The following is a 13,395-nucleotide window of genomic DNA, read 5'->3' as shown; positions in this document are numbered from 1 at the left end:
TGTTGGTTCGGCCTCCAGGAGAAGTTAACTGGAAGTCTTTGAAGATCGATAACTTTGCTGAGGTTGTCCAGGTAGGTGAACTCGAAGACCCACAGTGACTGGAACGTGCTATTTAATGCGTCATACTGCGTTCTGTAGAAGTTACTCGTAGCCATAGTTGATCATTGCCTTGCATGTATGATCAGGTGGTTTTTGAAGAAGTGACTCCATTTTCAGGCTTCCGGATGTGCTCCAAGGCATATTATTGAGGACGTGGAAGAGAACACTTGCTGACAAAGCTCCTGGCAGCTTTACAGAACTTTAGTTTAATATTGTGTTAGTTCCCGTAACAGCTGATTTCAAGGCATTGCTCTCCTCAAGAGACTAATTTGATGAACAGAAGAAAGCTGGAAAAATGCTTGTTACTCATTATTTTTCACTTGTTGGTACTTTCTTTAGGGTTACTTTTAAAAAGAAGATTTCACTGATCACAAGCCAGTGGAAGACTTTCAGCCCAAGCAAGGGTGAAGACAGCTCTCTCCAAGAGCAGAGGAAGTCCCTGTGGAGAGAACCCGAGCTTGTTATCAGAACTTGTCGGCATGTCTAAACAAGGAGACGATTGCTACTTCTATTTCTATTCTACCTGTACCAAGGTATGGCTGGGTTTCTTTTGCTTTGCTTTGCTTTGTTTTTTTTTTGGTTTTTTTTTTTTTTTCATTTTTTTCAGGAAGGGGTAGAGTAGGAGGAGGAGGCACACTGGTCTTTGGTTAACGTGATAACCAGATAGATTCTGAATTCAATTGTAGCAACCTGAAGCAGTAGCATGGACGTTTTTGAGGCTGTACTATATTTTCCTTGTTGGTTTCCTTTTGGTTACAGGGAGACAACTGTTCCTTCCGCCACTGTGAAGCTGCTCTGGGGAACGAGACAGTCTGCACGCTGTGGCAGGAGGGTCGTTGTTTCAGGAATGTCTGCCGATTCAGACACATGGAAATCGATGTGAGTGCCTAAAGATGTGTTCTCAAAATAAATCAACAAAAGCATTTTTCAGTGCTGTAGGTGTGCTGATTGTGCTTTTGCAGGATAGAGTCCTTTGCTTTGGAATTACACTGGTTTCTGTTAGCAGGGGAGGGGGTGGGAGGAAGGAGAGGGAAATAAAATCAATGCCTTAGGTATGTCTTAGCAAGATTTTCTTTTATTAGACGCCGACAGTATTTTCTCAACAGATGCAGAATAACCGCTAACTAGACTGCTAAAACCTGCTGGAGCAGGGGGGTAATAAACAGGCTGTACTAGCCTCCTGAGAGCAGGCTTGATAATGATCTATCAGGTCTCTTGTGTCCCGGAGTCCTTCAGATAATGCTGTTCTAGCTGCCTGGGCTAGGAAGCAGTGGGGAAAGTTAAAGGTGCAGAAGAACGAAGTCTCCGAGAAGTAGTTCTGGATAGAGTTAACGTAGGCAATTTAAGATGTTCTTTTTCCCTCTGAATAATCCTAGTATAATCCTAGGTGTATTAGTTTAACCCACCCTAAACTGATGTCTGAGAGTGCCTGTCTTCTCAAACTGAATGATGACAAGGCTAAACGTGCATAGTGGTTACAGCTTCTGCAAACTTTGTGAATATGCCCGGAAATACTATACTTCCGTGATAAACTGACCTTTGGAATGATGTTTCAGCACTGTATTGTGACAGCCCTATCGCTGTCGTGACCTGGAACTGTGCATCTCTTTGCAAACCTTAGGTGCATGTTATCACGAGCTTGTCTTTCTTTCTGTCTTCAGAAAAAGCGCGCTGAGATTCCCTGCTACTGGGAGAAGCAGCCAGTAGGCTGTCAGAAAGCCAACTGTGCTTTTCATCACGCAAAGGGACGTTACATCGATGGCGTCTTCTTACCACCAAGCAAGAGTGAGTTTAGGTCCTTTTTCTTTAAGTATTGAAGAATTAATTTTGCATATTACTTAGTGGGTGCCAATAGTGTAGGAGACATCAGGTAACCGTTCATTTGTGAGTGCAGGAAAAGGTCTGCAGTCCTAGGTGGTCAGCTAAACCGAGTGTACTGCTGCTGTACTGCTGGTATTTGTTTTCTGCTTTCATGCTCAGCTTCTCTCTGCTTTGTGTGATATTTGCCTTGCAGTTTGCTTTCTGTTGTTTCGTCTTCTGCTGGGTGGTAGGGAGATGTGTTGTTGTTTGAAGGCAAGTCATTGTTCACGGTGTAAACAGTGGCGGGATGGGCAAAAGGAGATGCTGCATTCATTGCCTGTGCAGGTTATCTGCCTTAGCTACCATCTTCGTGCATTGTGGTCAAAGTTTTAAACTGCCATATTACTGATGATCCTCCTCTTCCTCTAGCTACACTGCCAAGTCCGCCTGAGTCCGCGGACGATGATTTGAAAGTGGCTCAGATGTCACTGCAGCAAAACAAACTTTCTGTCCAGTCCAATCCCTCTCCATAGCTAAGGCGGGTGATGAAAGTGGAAAACTCAGAAAATGTCCCAAGCCCTACACACCCTCCAGTTGTAATCAATGCTGCAGATGATGATGAAGATGATGATGGTGAGCATGGTTTGGTTCTTGGAAGGAATTTGTGCTGTAAATGATTGTGTAAGTCTTTGGTTCTTGGAAGGAATTTGTGCTGTAAATGAATGTATAAATCACAGATGACCTGAGGTCTGACTAGCGATAGGGCAGGCAGTCCGCTCAGGTCACTGGTGGCTTTGTCTGGCAGTCAGTGGACAGAACCTGAAATGTTGGAGGAAAGCTTAGAACCACTCTTGGCTTTAGCTGGTCTGTTGTGTAAAGCTCTATGTGAAACTAGGAAGGAAATTCCTTTTTTTTTGTCTGAAGAGTAATATGTTGTGTAGTAGTTAAAGCTGCAGAGAGAATCTAGAGTCCTAGATGTTTTGTCCTAGGGTAGTCTACTTACGAGTTCATCAGGTCAGTGTAGCTGTATTAAAAAAAAAAAAAAAAAACAACTTTTTTATAGGAACCATGGACTGAAGTGTCATTGCATGAGCTACATAATCACGAACAATCTGGCCTATGCATAACTGAATAGATTTTTCCCCTTCAGACCAGCTTTCTGCGGAAGGAGAAGAAACTAAAACTCCCGTCCAGCAACCAGCTGAGGAAGGCCAAAATGGATTACGGATGATTTCCACTCGGAAAGCCAGTGCTACTACTGCTAAACAAGGTATTCCAGCACCTGTAGTAGGATAAATCGGAAGGAGAACTTGACAATTAACTCAAAAGCAATGTGGCGTAAAAACACAACAGAATGTAGGGGTGCTGAATGGACTCGGTTATTTCCATGATCTCATTTCTCCCTGATACCATCATGTGCCCATTGGGTCAGAAAGTTGAACTCCTTTTCTTTCCTTTTGGAGAACAAAACAGGGTCACAGCATGGAGTTTAAATGGCTGCACGTGCAGCCTGGCAACCACTGTTGAAAGCCATATCTAACGATAGAGGGATCTAATATCACGTAAATGGATTAAAATTAAAACTACAGTTTTTACCCTGAAGGGTGAAAGGAGGGGCAAAATGCCATTGATTCTATGGTTGTTTCACTTGTGAGGAGTGTTGACAGGCTTTATTCTAAATACTTCTGAAAGTTCCTGAGCACTAAGAAGCCTGAGGATCTGTGGTCCTCAGTGAGTGCCTCTAAGCCTTAGTCTCATTAACTGTTTTCTGTTTTCAGAGGACGGTCTGAATTTTGGAATAAAAACACTTGAAGAAATCAAATTGCAGAAAATGAAGGAAAAAACTAAGAGACACGGTGGTGAGTTAATATTCCCTGCTTCCTTACCCTGTTCACCTTCATCCTGTGTGATGATTTTTCTTTCAAAAAAAAACTCTTCCAGTAATACCGGGTAGCTGGCTATGCTTTGGTGAATCCAACTATTTTGCCAAAGAAGTGAAATTTGATTGGCTTCAGAATGGCAGGTGATGGTGGCTGGGAGCTGCTTGAGGGATAGACTTCCATGTTTAGCTGGGGGCATCGAGCAACCTGATTCTCAGCCAGCTGGTATTCTAGATGGGAATTCCAAGGGCAACCAGAGGCAAACTAGTCACCTCTCTTATTTGCATGCTCTGGTCACTGTATGTTTGACAGTAATGAATAATTAAAGTTTTTTGTTCTTCGTGATAGTTTTTTCTGTTTGGTAAACTTCCTTATGTTTTGCTTGCTCTGAGCAGAAGGTCCTTCAAGATCTTCTCTTCCTCCCGTCGATTCTATGATTTTTCCTGCTCCGGAAAAGGAAAATGTCCGGACAGTGGTGAGAACTGTGACACTGTCTACAGAGGAAGGTAATAATTAATGCTTTTGTTTTGATTTCATTACTCCTAAACTGGAAGGTTAAGCAAGAAGGAAGGCAATTCACCCCTGTTAGCCTCCTGGTGCTGCCGCCTTCTGTTCAAAACATGCTTTTATGCTGAAAGTCCCTGGTTGTACTGGAAAGCTTTGGTGCTCAGGTTAAGTGCAGTAGCAGGAGAAAGAAAAAAATGTGTCAGTATGCAAATAGGGGGATAACTGAAAAACAGGAGAGTAACGAGAAGAAAGAGCTCTAGAGGACAGTGCTATGTAAGAAGCAATTTCTGAAGCTTTAAAGAGGCTGACAGTGGCACGTGTGGACAGTAGTGCGATAGGAGTCTGTGTATAAATTATATTGTTTAGAGTTGTGCAAATTCCTTTGAAAGGGAAAGAAGTGAAGAAGAACTTCTACTCATAGACATTCACCTTAGAAAGGAATATTTCTCAGCATTTGTACCTAATAATATTCTGCTTGCTTATGCAGCTCTGTTCTGCACAAAGTATAGCTGTCAAGCAGACTCAGATTCATTCTCGACTACATTCAGCTGGAATTTGAGGCAAACACTGAGACTATGGATACTTTTTCTAAGTTAATTATAGTTGAAATATGAGTTTGTGTGGTTTAGCTGTCAAAACAGTGCCTTGCTGGGTTCTTTTTGGACATGGGCTAACAGTATACTATTTCTATTGGCTACTGGTTTCTATGAAATAGAAAAATTTTACTTTTGTTTTAGGGGAGGAACCTGTGGTTCGACTAGATCTTGCTGAGAAACAAGGAAAACGGAAAGCCTCCGTGGGTAAGAACTTTTTATGAGCTGTTATTTAGGTGCCGCCTTCTCTATATGACTGCATTGAAGAGTATTTTTGACGTATGAGAGGAAAATGCGTTGCAGTGGAGATCTGTGTTGACTGCAGAAATGGCAAAAAAACCATTTAGCAGCTGAAAGGCAATTTTATGAAAATATGCTTGAAAAATAGAAGCTTGTGGTTGACTGTTCTCAAATCTTCCTGCAAAGAAATGTTCTTAAAATATTCCTTGTTTTCTCCGTCTGAAGCTGATGTAAGCGCCCTTCCGGTGAAGCGCAGCCTTGCTGAAAGGCTGGGGAAGAAGGTGGAGGTTCCGGGAAATGCTGACAAAGCACCAAAGAGAGGTACAGCTACTAAACAGGCATCTGGATGTGATTCACGGGTTTTGTATTTAGGCTTTCTGTTTGTCCTTTTCCTGCGATGTTTCTTTTTGCATGTTGGCTGAGGTCTTAATCGCCGGGATTCAAAGTTACCTTTCCTGCCTTGTTTTCGAATGTGAACACAAAGTTGACGTTTATGCAGCCTCCCTAATTTGGTCTTTTTCTGTTTTGCAGTTCAAGTTCCCAAGTCTGTGAAGGAGAGGCTAGGATTACCTTCTCAACGGACTAGTACTGCGAAAGGTAACAACTGGCTATTAAATATACTTTCTCCTTCTTCCTTTCCGTGAACTTAGACCGTTTTCATACAGCCCTAAAAAGGAATTCAAATGAAAACAAAGAACTGATTCCTCTTGCTTGAGTGCTGAAGCTCTTCTGACAGCCACTATCAGAAATCTGGCTCTAGGTGTGTGTTTATTTTCCGCTTGTGCCTTGTCAAGGTTTTAAGCTGCTTCTGTGAACCATCATATACAATTAGAATAGAGCCACTGCCGGGAGCAGGAATTTGAAATGCAGTCTGAAAAAGTAATCAAGTAAACTAGCATTTCTGTGTAGCAGCTCTCTCTGGATAGGGCTGGTCTTCAAAATACAACAAGTGGCTCAGAGGAGGAGGAGAATGTTAGGCTATTGTCCTAAGATGCGTTATTGGGAACGCTCAGGCTTAGTTTTCCTTAGTACTGTGACAAATTTTGGAGACTTAAACTATTGTTGGACTCTCTTTAAATGTTGGTGCTTCTCATTTCTTGATGATGACAGGGAAGGCTGCTAAGCCAAAGGGAGAGATCCATGTGAAAACACTGGAGGAAATCCGTCGTGAGAGAGCTCTTCAGAGACGAGAATGTCAAGCCAAAGCCCAGGCTGAATGGCATGGTAAAACCAAAGATCCCAGCGCAGGGGCAAAAATTCAGGGTGAGCCCAAGAAGCAGAGCGTGCTCACTCTTTCCGGGCCCAGCAAAGTGCAGTCGAAGGAGCCGGCAGGTAAAGCCAAGCCAGAAGGAGAAGTGCGTGTTAAAACCCTGGAAGAAATAAAGCGCGAGAAAGCTCTGCGGATGCAGCAGAGTGGAGGAAATGTGCCAGCTCCCCCAGCACAACCTGGACCTGCCCCAGCCGGGCAGAAATCGTTATGGAACACAAAGCTATCAGGTAATAAGATGCTTTAATACCTGCCTCGGTGAGGTGCTTCCCATATTGAGCAAGTTCCGTTTGCTCAGGATCTGCTTTGCTTTTTCCTTCAATGCGGAGGATAAAAGAGTTTAAGGCTACAAAGTTCAAAGGCAAAGAAGGGCCAGAACGTGCAACCATGTCTGTTTTCGTTAATTACGTGATGGTATTCTGTATTTCCCACTAGAAAATTAACACACTGAGGGGCTTTTTAGTCTAATTTTGGTATTCTGTTTTTTTCTGCCATCTGTTTATGGTATGAAGTCCTCCCTGCGTTGAGTTCAAGTTCACCTTCCTCTTTGGCATGTGTTGCTTAACTTGACACGTGTATGTGTTTGTAAAGCATGCATCAGCGTCTTAATGTGGGGGGCCAGTTTCTGTCAAAAATGACAGAGGATCAAAGGCCTCGTTGTTAAGATTATATCAACTTTGTAAAATGAGATTGTGTGAGGGAGATAAGGAGGGCTTAAAGGCTGCATGCACTGCACATTGTAGCCTTTCTCTCTGTCTCATGGGACACGAGGAAATAAACACACAAAGAAAACAAGTACCCAGCTTTCTTTCGTTTCTTCTCCTGCCAGCCAGATGTTAGGTCAGGAATGGGAGACTAGAATATGACTCTACAAATTTGGATTTTGTAGAACAACTTAATAGATTTTGTGGGACATCACTGCAGGGGAGAGGAAGCTGGTACAACAGTTGCATACACTCTCTTGTCTTACTATACCTGCTGCTTTTCCTTTCCTAGAGGGAGCAAGACTTTAAATACAAAAGCTGTCAACATTTGTGAATCTTACTAGACTTCATACAACGTCTTAGAGTATTGCTTGCACTTGGGATCGCTCTGTGTCTGAGTTTCCCTCGTCCTGGATTATGATTTACTGTAGCTATTCAGTTCCTTTGTTCCTTTGTATGGATTGTTGGTAGACGGAGTTTACTATGTGGAAGATATTGCTGAGAATCCAGGCAATGGCAGTGTAATTCTGCTGGCCAAATACAGTTAACTGTGTAGACGGGCCGTGGAAATGAGGAAGAGAACGTGGATTTTTCATGAGGCAGAGCAAGACTGTATCAGTTCTCTCTTCCTTTTACTCTAGCCAACTTTAACATGTTTGCGAAGCCTTGGGATGGGAAAGTCGCTTCCCCCAAGAAGAAGGCACTGAAACGTAAGGCACCTGGCAGTTTTCCCTCTGCTGTAGCAGCTGTGAAGCCACGGACTGCCTCTGACGCTGACACAATGGGACCTCCAGCCAAAAGAGCAGCTATGGTAAGGACAGGGGCTAATGCAGAAATGGATCCCTTGTAAAATTTACACCCTCCTCTAGGAGAAAAGATGGAAAACTCAAAAGTTCTACAGGCTTTCTGTTTCCTTTTAAATCCAGTAGCTGCCTACAGAATTCTTGTAGTACCCTTCCATATTTATTAGATTAATGGCACTATTTACTTAGTCCTCTGTGATTCTGTGATTTCTCTGGTGTGGAGGATTTTGTCCATTAATGCTGTGTTCTTAAAAGACACAAGATCATTAGTAACCTCCAAGTGAATATTAACTTTCTTCAGGAGCACCTTGGTTTTGTATTTTGGCTAAGGCTCCGCAATGCCAGAGGAGAAGCAGCATGGAGGAAAAAGCTAGTAAGGAATCTTTTACCCATGAGTCCTAAATACTGTTTTGCTGCTTTCTAGGCTGTTCCAGCCACGCTGGAGCACGTCCCAGCCACCAGACTTGAAGAAAATCCCCAAAACAGGTGATGACCACAACTTGTTCTTTTTCTCAATCGGTGTATATCCCCAGTGAAACATAAGTTCTGTCACACGTGGGGAAAAAAGGAGGGTTCTGAGATAATTAAAGCCCAAATCCATCAGAGGAATAAGTCACGTGAAATGACTTTCTAGCAGCTAGCAGGAATGCTTAATTAGACTTACTTTCTTTAAATGCTGCAAGTCGGTACAGCTTTCCAGTGACTTCTTGCTCTGTCTGAATACCTAAATGAGGATGAGGTGAAGTTCTCCTACTTCCTCGTGAGGTGATAAATGATGAGTAGTGTCCTCTGCCTTTTGGTCCTCAAGAAAGCCACCCGAACAAACATACAAGGTGACAAGAGTGCAGGGAGAGCAGAGGGAAGTGATGGCTGCAGATCAGCTTCCTGTAGTGGGGAGCAAACTCTGCTGAGTGTGCCGTGGGAAAAATGACTAACTTAGCAAACAGATATTTGCAGATGGAGACTTCTTAACATTTTAACAGGAAAATTAAGCAAGGTGGCAAAGTGCCTCTTGCTACAAAAATTGAACCATCTTTGCTAGACTCCAGGTGCTCTGGCTTCACAGAGAAACCCCCAAACTGAAAAATGTACCTGCTAATATATTGGGCTCTAAATGTAGCCCTGGGTTAATTGAATAACAATCCCTAGGTAAGATTGAAGTGCAGGAGGGGTTGGCTACGGTTTCAAGAGCCGGTTTGCAGAAAAGGGATTTCCCGTTAAGAAATGGCATATACTGATTGTTCTCTTCCTTGCTCTGCCAAGACCTGAAGCACATCTTGGAAGCCAGGCAGAATCCGTGGAGCCAATGGAGTTCTCAAGCTCGACTTCAGCTTCTTCCCAGCTAGAAGAAGCAAGGACACGCCGGCTGAGTTCCACAGGCAACGCGCCCGTATCTGTAGACGAGGATTTAGAGACGCTACTTTGGGAACTCTCAGACGGCATACTGGAAGCCGAGCTCGACTTGGACCCAGGGAAGGATGAGGATGACCTCCTCCTTGAGCTTTCCAAGATGATTGATGATTGAACTGCATAGTCCTATTGTATATTAAAAAAAAAAAAAAAAAAAACTCTTCTTCTTGTTGGATACCCCGAGGTGATCCTTTTTCTAACTGAGGCTTTGCAATGAGGCTTTGGGGCCTCCCTTTGAGGGGGGCAGTTGGGAGCTGGTTGTACACCTTTGGGGCCTGAGTCTGGGGTGTGGGGGCTGGGGCTGAGGCCTGGGGCCTGGGGCATGCATCTGGGTGGTGGTGGGGGGGGGTCCAGTTCATGGGGGGGGTGGGTTGGGAGCTGCTTGTGGACAGTTGGGGTCTGCATCCGGGTGTGGCTGGGGCCTGCTTGTAGACTTCTGCAGCCTGTGTCTGGTGTTTGGGGGCTTTTCTGTAGTGTTTGGGGATTGCATTTTGGCTTTGGGATGTGTCTAGAGCTTCTGGGGCCTAGCTGTAGTGCTTGGGGCCTGCGTCTGGGGCTTTTCTGTAGCATTTTGGTAGCGTGTTTGTGATTTGGGGTCTGTATCCAGGGTTTTGCCTTTTTTGTAGTTTCCAGCTTTGTGTCTGTTTCTTTGTTGGTTGCCTGGGGTTTGGGGTTTGGATCATTAGTCAGTGTCATTAGCGTCGGGGGGTTGATATGAAGGGTTAGGGTTGTGGTTAGAGTTGTTAGGGTTAAAGAGAATAAGGATTTTAGGGTAAGGGGATCAAGGTTGTGGGAATAAAAATGTTTTTGCACAGAGTTACATCGTTTAGAGGGAGGGAAGGTGGTATTGATATATGCTTGCAGTGATAAGAAAGCTTAACAGACAACCTTGTAAAATGCAGACAACCAGAATCCTTAGAGCAATTGGGTGGAAATCACGGTGTAAGAAACATTACCACCTCAAAGAGGAAAACAGTCAAGAAAAAAATAAAATTGACTAGTAACAGGCCAGCAGCTGTGTATTTTCTGTGAAGCACTGGATAGATTGTGAACATGGATTACCCAGTCAATGGGGAAACTGGGGAGGGTCCTGGTCACCGAGAGGAAAAAAAAAATTATATAAACTGTGTTATGGAACTGGTAGGTGGCTTGTGGGACGCCTGCCATTGCAATCGTGAATAAAAATGCTACCTCACTGAGATACTTGCCTGAGCCTATGGTATTGGTTACAGAGTGTTTCTAATAAGGTGTTAGGGTTTTAAGGTTTCAGGGCTAAGGCACTAGGGTTGGGTTTCAGGGTTAGGGTTTCCAGGGTTTAGGGTTAGGATTTTAAGGTTGTTAGGGTTGGAGTTATAAGGGTTAGGGTTTGGGGGTTAGTGTGTTAAGGTTTTAAAGTATTTTGTGGTTTTAGTGTTGATAGGGTTTTTAGGGTTAGGGTCTTAGGGTTTTAGTTATGGTCAGGTATTTAGGGTTAGGGTTTTAAGGTCTTATTTTTTTTTTTTTAAGGTTAGGGTCTCCAGCGTTAGGGCTTTGAGAATCTTTACGTTTTGGGTTAGGGTTTAGAGGGTCTTAATTTTTAGGGTTAGGGCTTTTAGGCGTAGGTCTAGTGTGGTAAATTTTATCGGGTTAGGACTGTAAGGGTTTTTAGGGTTAGGGTTTCTAGGGTTTTTTGGGGTAGGGGTTAGGGTTAGATCCGTGGGAGCCGTAGTGTTAGGGGTAGGGTTCTTAGGGGTAAGGCCCAATATTAGGGTGGAAGGCCAAACTAAGGGGGGAGCCCCCCCCCAAAATTGAAGGGTTGAAGCCCCAATTTAGGGGAAGAAACGTCAAAATTGTGGGGTCCCCCAAAATTGGGCAGAAGAACTTTTAATATTAGGGGGGAACCCAAAAAAGGAGGGTGGGGGACTCTAAAATCGGTTGTGTCCCCCCCAAATTGGTTGTGTCCCCCCCCAAATTGGTTGTGTCCCCCCCAAAATTGGTTGTGTCCCCCCCAATTAGGGGAGGAACCCCCAAAATTGGGTGGGCGAACCCCCATATTGGGGGGGCAGAACACTTAAATGGAAGTGTGAAATTCCAGAATTGAATGTGGACCCCCCAGAACAGTCTTCAGGGGTTTAGTGTGGTAAATTTTATCGGGTTAGGGCTGTAAGGGTTTTTAGGGTTAGGGTTTCTAGGGTTTGTTGCGGTAGGGGTTAGGATTAGATCCGTGGTTGCCATAGGCTTAGGGGTCAAGGTTCTTAGGGGTTAGGCCTAATATTAGGGTGGAAGGCCAAAATAAGAGGGTGGGAGCCCCCCCCAAAATCGAAGGGTTGAAGCCCCAAGTTAGGGGAAGGAACGTCAAAATTGTGGGGTCCCCCAAAATTGAGCGGAAGAGCTCTTAATATTGGGGGAAACCCAAAAAAGGAGGGTGGGGGACTCTAAAATTGGGGGGACCCCCCAAATTGGTTGTGTCCCCCCCCAAATTGGTTGTGTCCCCCCCAAAATTGGTTGTGCCCCCCACAATTAGGGGAGGAACCCCCAAAATTGGGTGGGCGAACCCCCATATTGGGGGGGCAGAACACTTAAATGGAAGTGTGAAATTCCAGAATTGAATGTGGACCCCCCAGAACAGTCTTCAGGGGTTTAGTGTGGTAAATTTTATCGGGTTAGGGCTGTAAGGGTTTTTAGGGTTAGGGTTTCTAGGGTTTGTTGCGGTAGGGGTTAGGGTTAGATCCGTGGTTGCCATAGCGTTAGGGGTCAAGGTTCTTAGGGGTTAGGCCTAATATTAGGGCGGAAGGCCAAAATAAGAGGGTGGGAGCCCCCCCCAAAATCGAAGGGTTGAAGCCCCAAGTTAGGGGAAGGAACGTCAAAATTGTGGGGTCCCCCAAAATTGGGCGGAAGAACTTTTAATATTAGGGGGAACCCAAAAAAGGAGGGTGGGGGACTCTAAAATCGGTTGTGTCCCCCCCAAATTAGGGGAGGAACCCCCAAAATTGGGTGGGCGAACCCCCAAATTGGGGGGAAGAAGACTTAAATGGAAGTGTGAAATTCCAGAATTGGATGTGGACCCCCCAGAACAGTCTTCAGGGGTTTAGTGTGGTAAATTTTATCGGGTTAGGGCTGCAAGGGTTTTTAGGGTTAGGGTTTCTAGGGTTTGTTGGGGTAGGGGTTAGGGTTAGATCCGTGGTTGCCATAGGCTTAGGGGTCAAGGTTCTTAGGGGTTAGGCCTAATATTAGGGCGGAAGGCCAAAATAAGAGGGGGGGAACCCCCCCCCAAAATCGAAGGGTTGAAGCCCAAAGTTAGGGGAAGGAACGGCCAAATTGTGGGGTCCCCCAAAATTGGGCGGAAGAACTCTTTAATATTAGGGGGGAACCCAAAAAAGGAGGGTGGGGGACTCTACAATTGGGGGGGACCCCCAAAATCGGTCGGGTCCCCCGAAATTAGGGGAGGAACCCCCAAAATTGGGTGGGTGAACCCCCAAATTGGGGGGAAGAAGACTTAAATGGAAGTGTGAAATTCCAGAATTGAATGTGGACCCCCCCCCCAGACCTGGGGAGGAATCCCCAAACTTGGGGGGGACCCCCAAAATTGGGGTTAAAGCCCCAGATCCCGGGGAGCTAAGCCCCAAATTAAGGGAAGGAACCTCAAACATGTGGTGAGAACCCCAACACTGGGGGAAAGAACCTTAATATTAGGGTGGCAGGCCAAGAAAGGATGGTGGGGGCCTCCAAAATTGTGGGGGGCTTGGAATTGGGGGGAATCCCCAAAATGGAGGGGGAACCCCAAAAGTGGGGGGGGGGCGAAGCACCAAATTAGGGGAAGGAACCCCAAAATTGCGGGGAAGAACTCTGAAATGGAGAGCTGAAAACCCGAAATTGAGGGGAAACCCCCCAAAACGGCGGGAAAACCCTCCATAAACACGAAACCGGTAATGTAACAGAGCAAAAAATGGCGTCCTACGGCACGCTGCGAGGCTCAATTTTCTGGGGAGTGCTGGGAAATGTAGTTCTTGGCCACCGGGTTTCCGGGAGTCCATATTGTTTTCCCAGAGCATGCCGGGAGATGTAGTTCTCGGACACTGGGCTTCCGGGAGGCCATGTTGGTTTCCCATCTTT

At 45.1% G+C, this 13,395-nt stretch overlaps 1 pseudogene across 1 annotated transcript; it reads left to right on the top strand.

Moving 5' to 3' along the window:
- The first annotated feature begins 578 nt into the window (after nt 1–578).
- On the top strand, nt 579–9,610 carry LOC310891995 (zinc finger CCCH domain-containing protein 11A-like; annotated as a pseudogene). Its single transcript has 14 exons — nt 579–632; nt 859–978; nt 1,761–1,884; nt 2,329–2,532; nt 3,050–3,169; nt 3,678–3,758; nt 4,175–4,285; nt 5,024–5,086; nt 5,345–5,467; nt 5,651–5,716; nt 6,230–6,616; nt 7,732–7,901; nt 8,318–8,379; nt 9,157–9,610. The product of its transcript is annotated as a zinc finger CCCH domain-containing protein 11A-like (transcript).
- The last annotated feature ends 3,785 nt before the right edge of the window (nt 9,611–13,395 follow it).

Source organism: Anser anser, assembly GCF_964211835.1.
Source record: "Anser anser genome assembly, contig: HAP1_SCAFFOLD_141, whole genome shotgun sequence".
Classification (NCBI taxonomy): Eukaryota; Metazoa; Chordata; class Aves; order Anseriformes; family Anatidae; genus Anser; species Anser anser.
The sequence above is the reverse complement of the archived record's forward strand: the minus strand, read 5'-3'. Positions and strand labels throughout refer to the sequence as shown.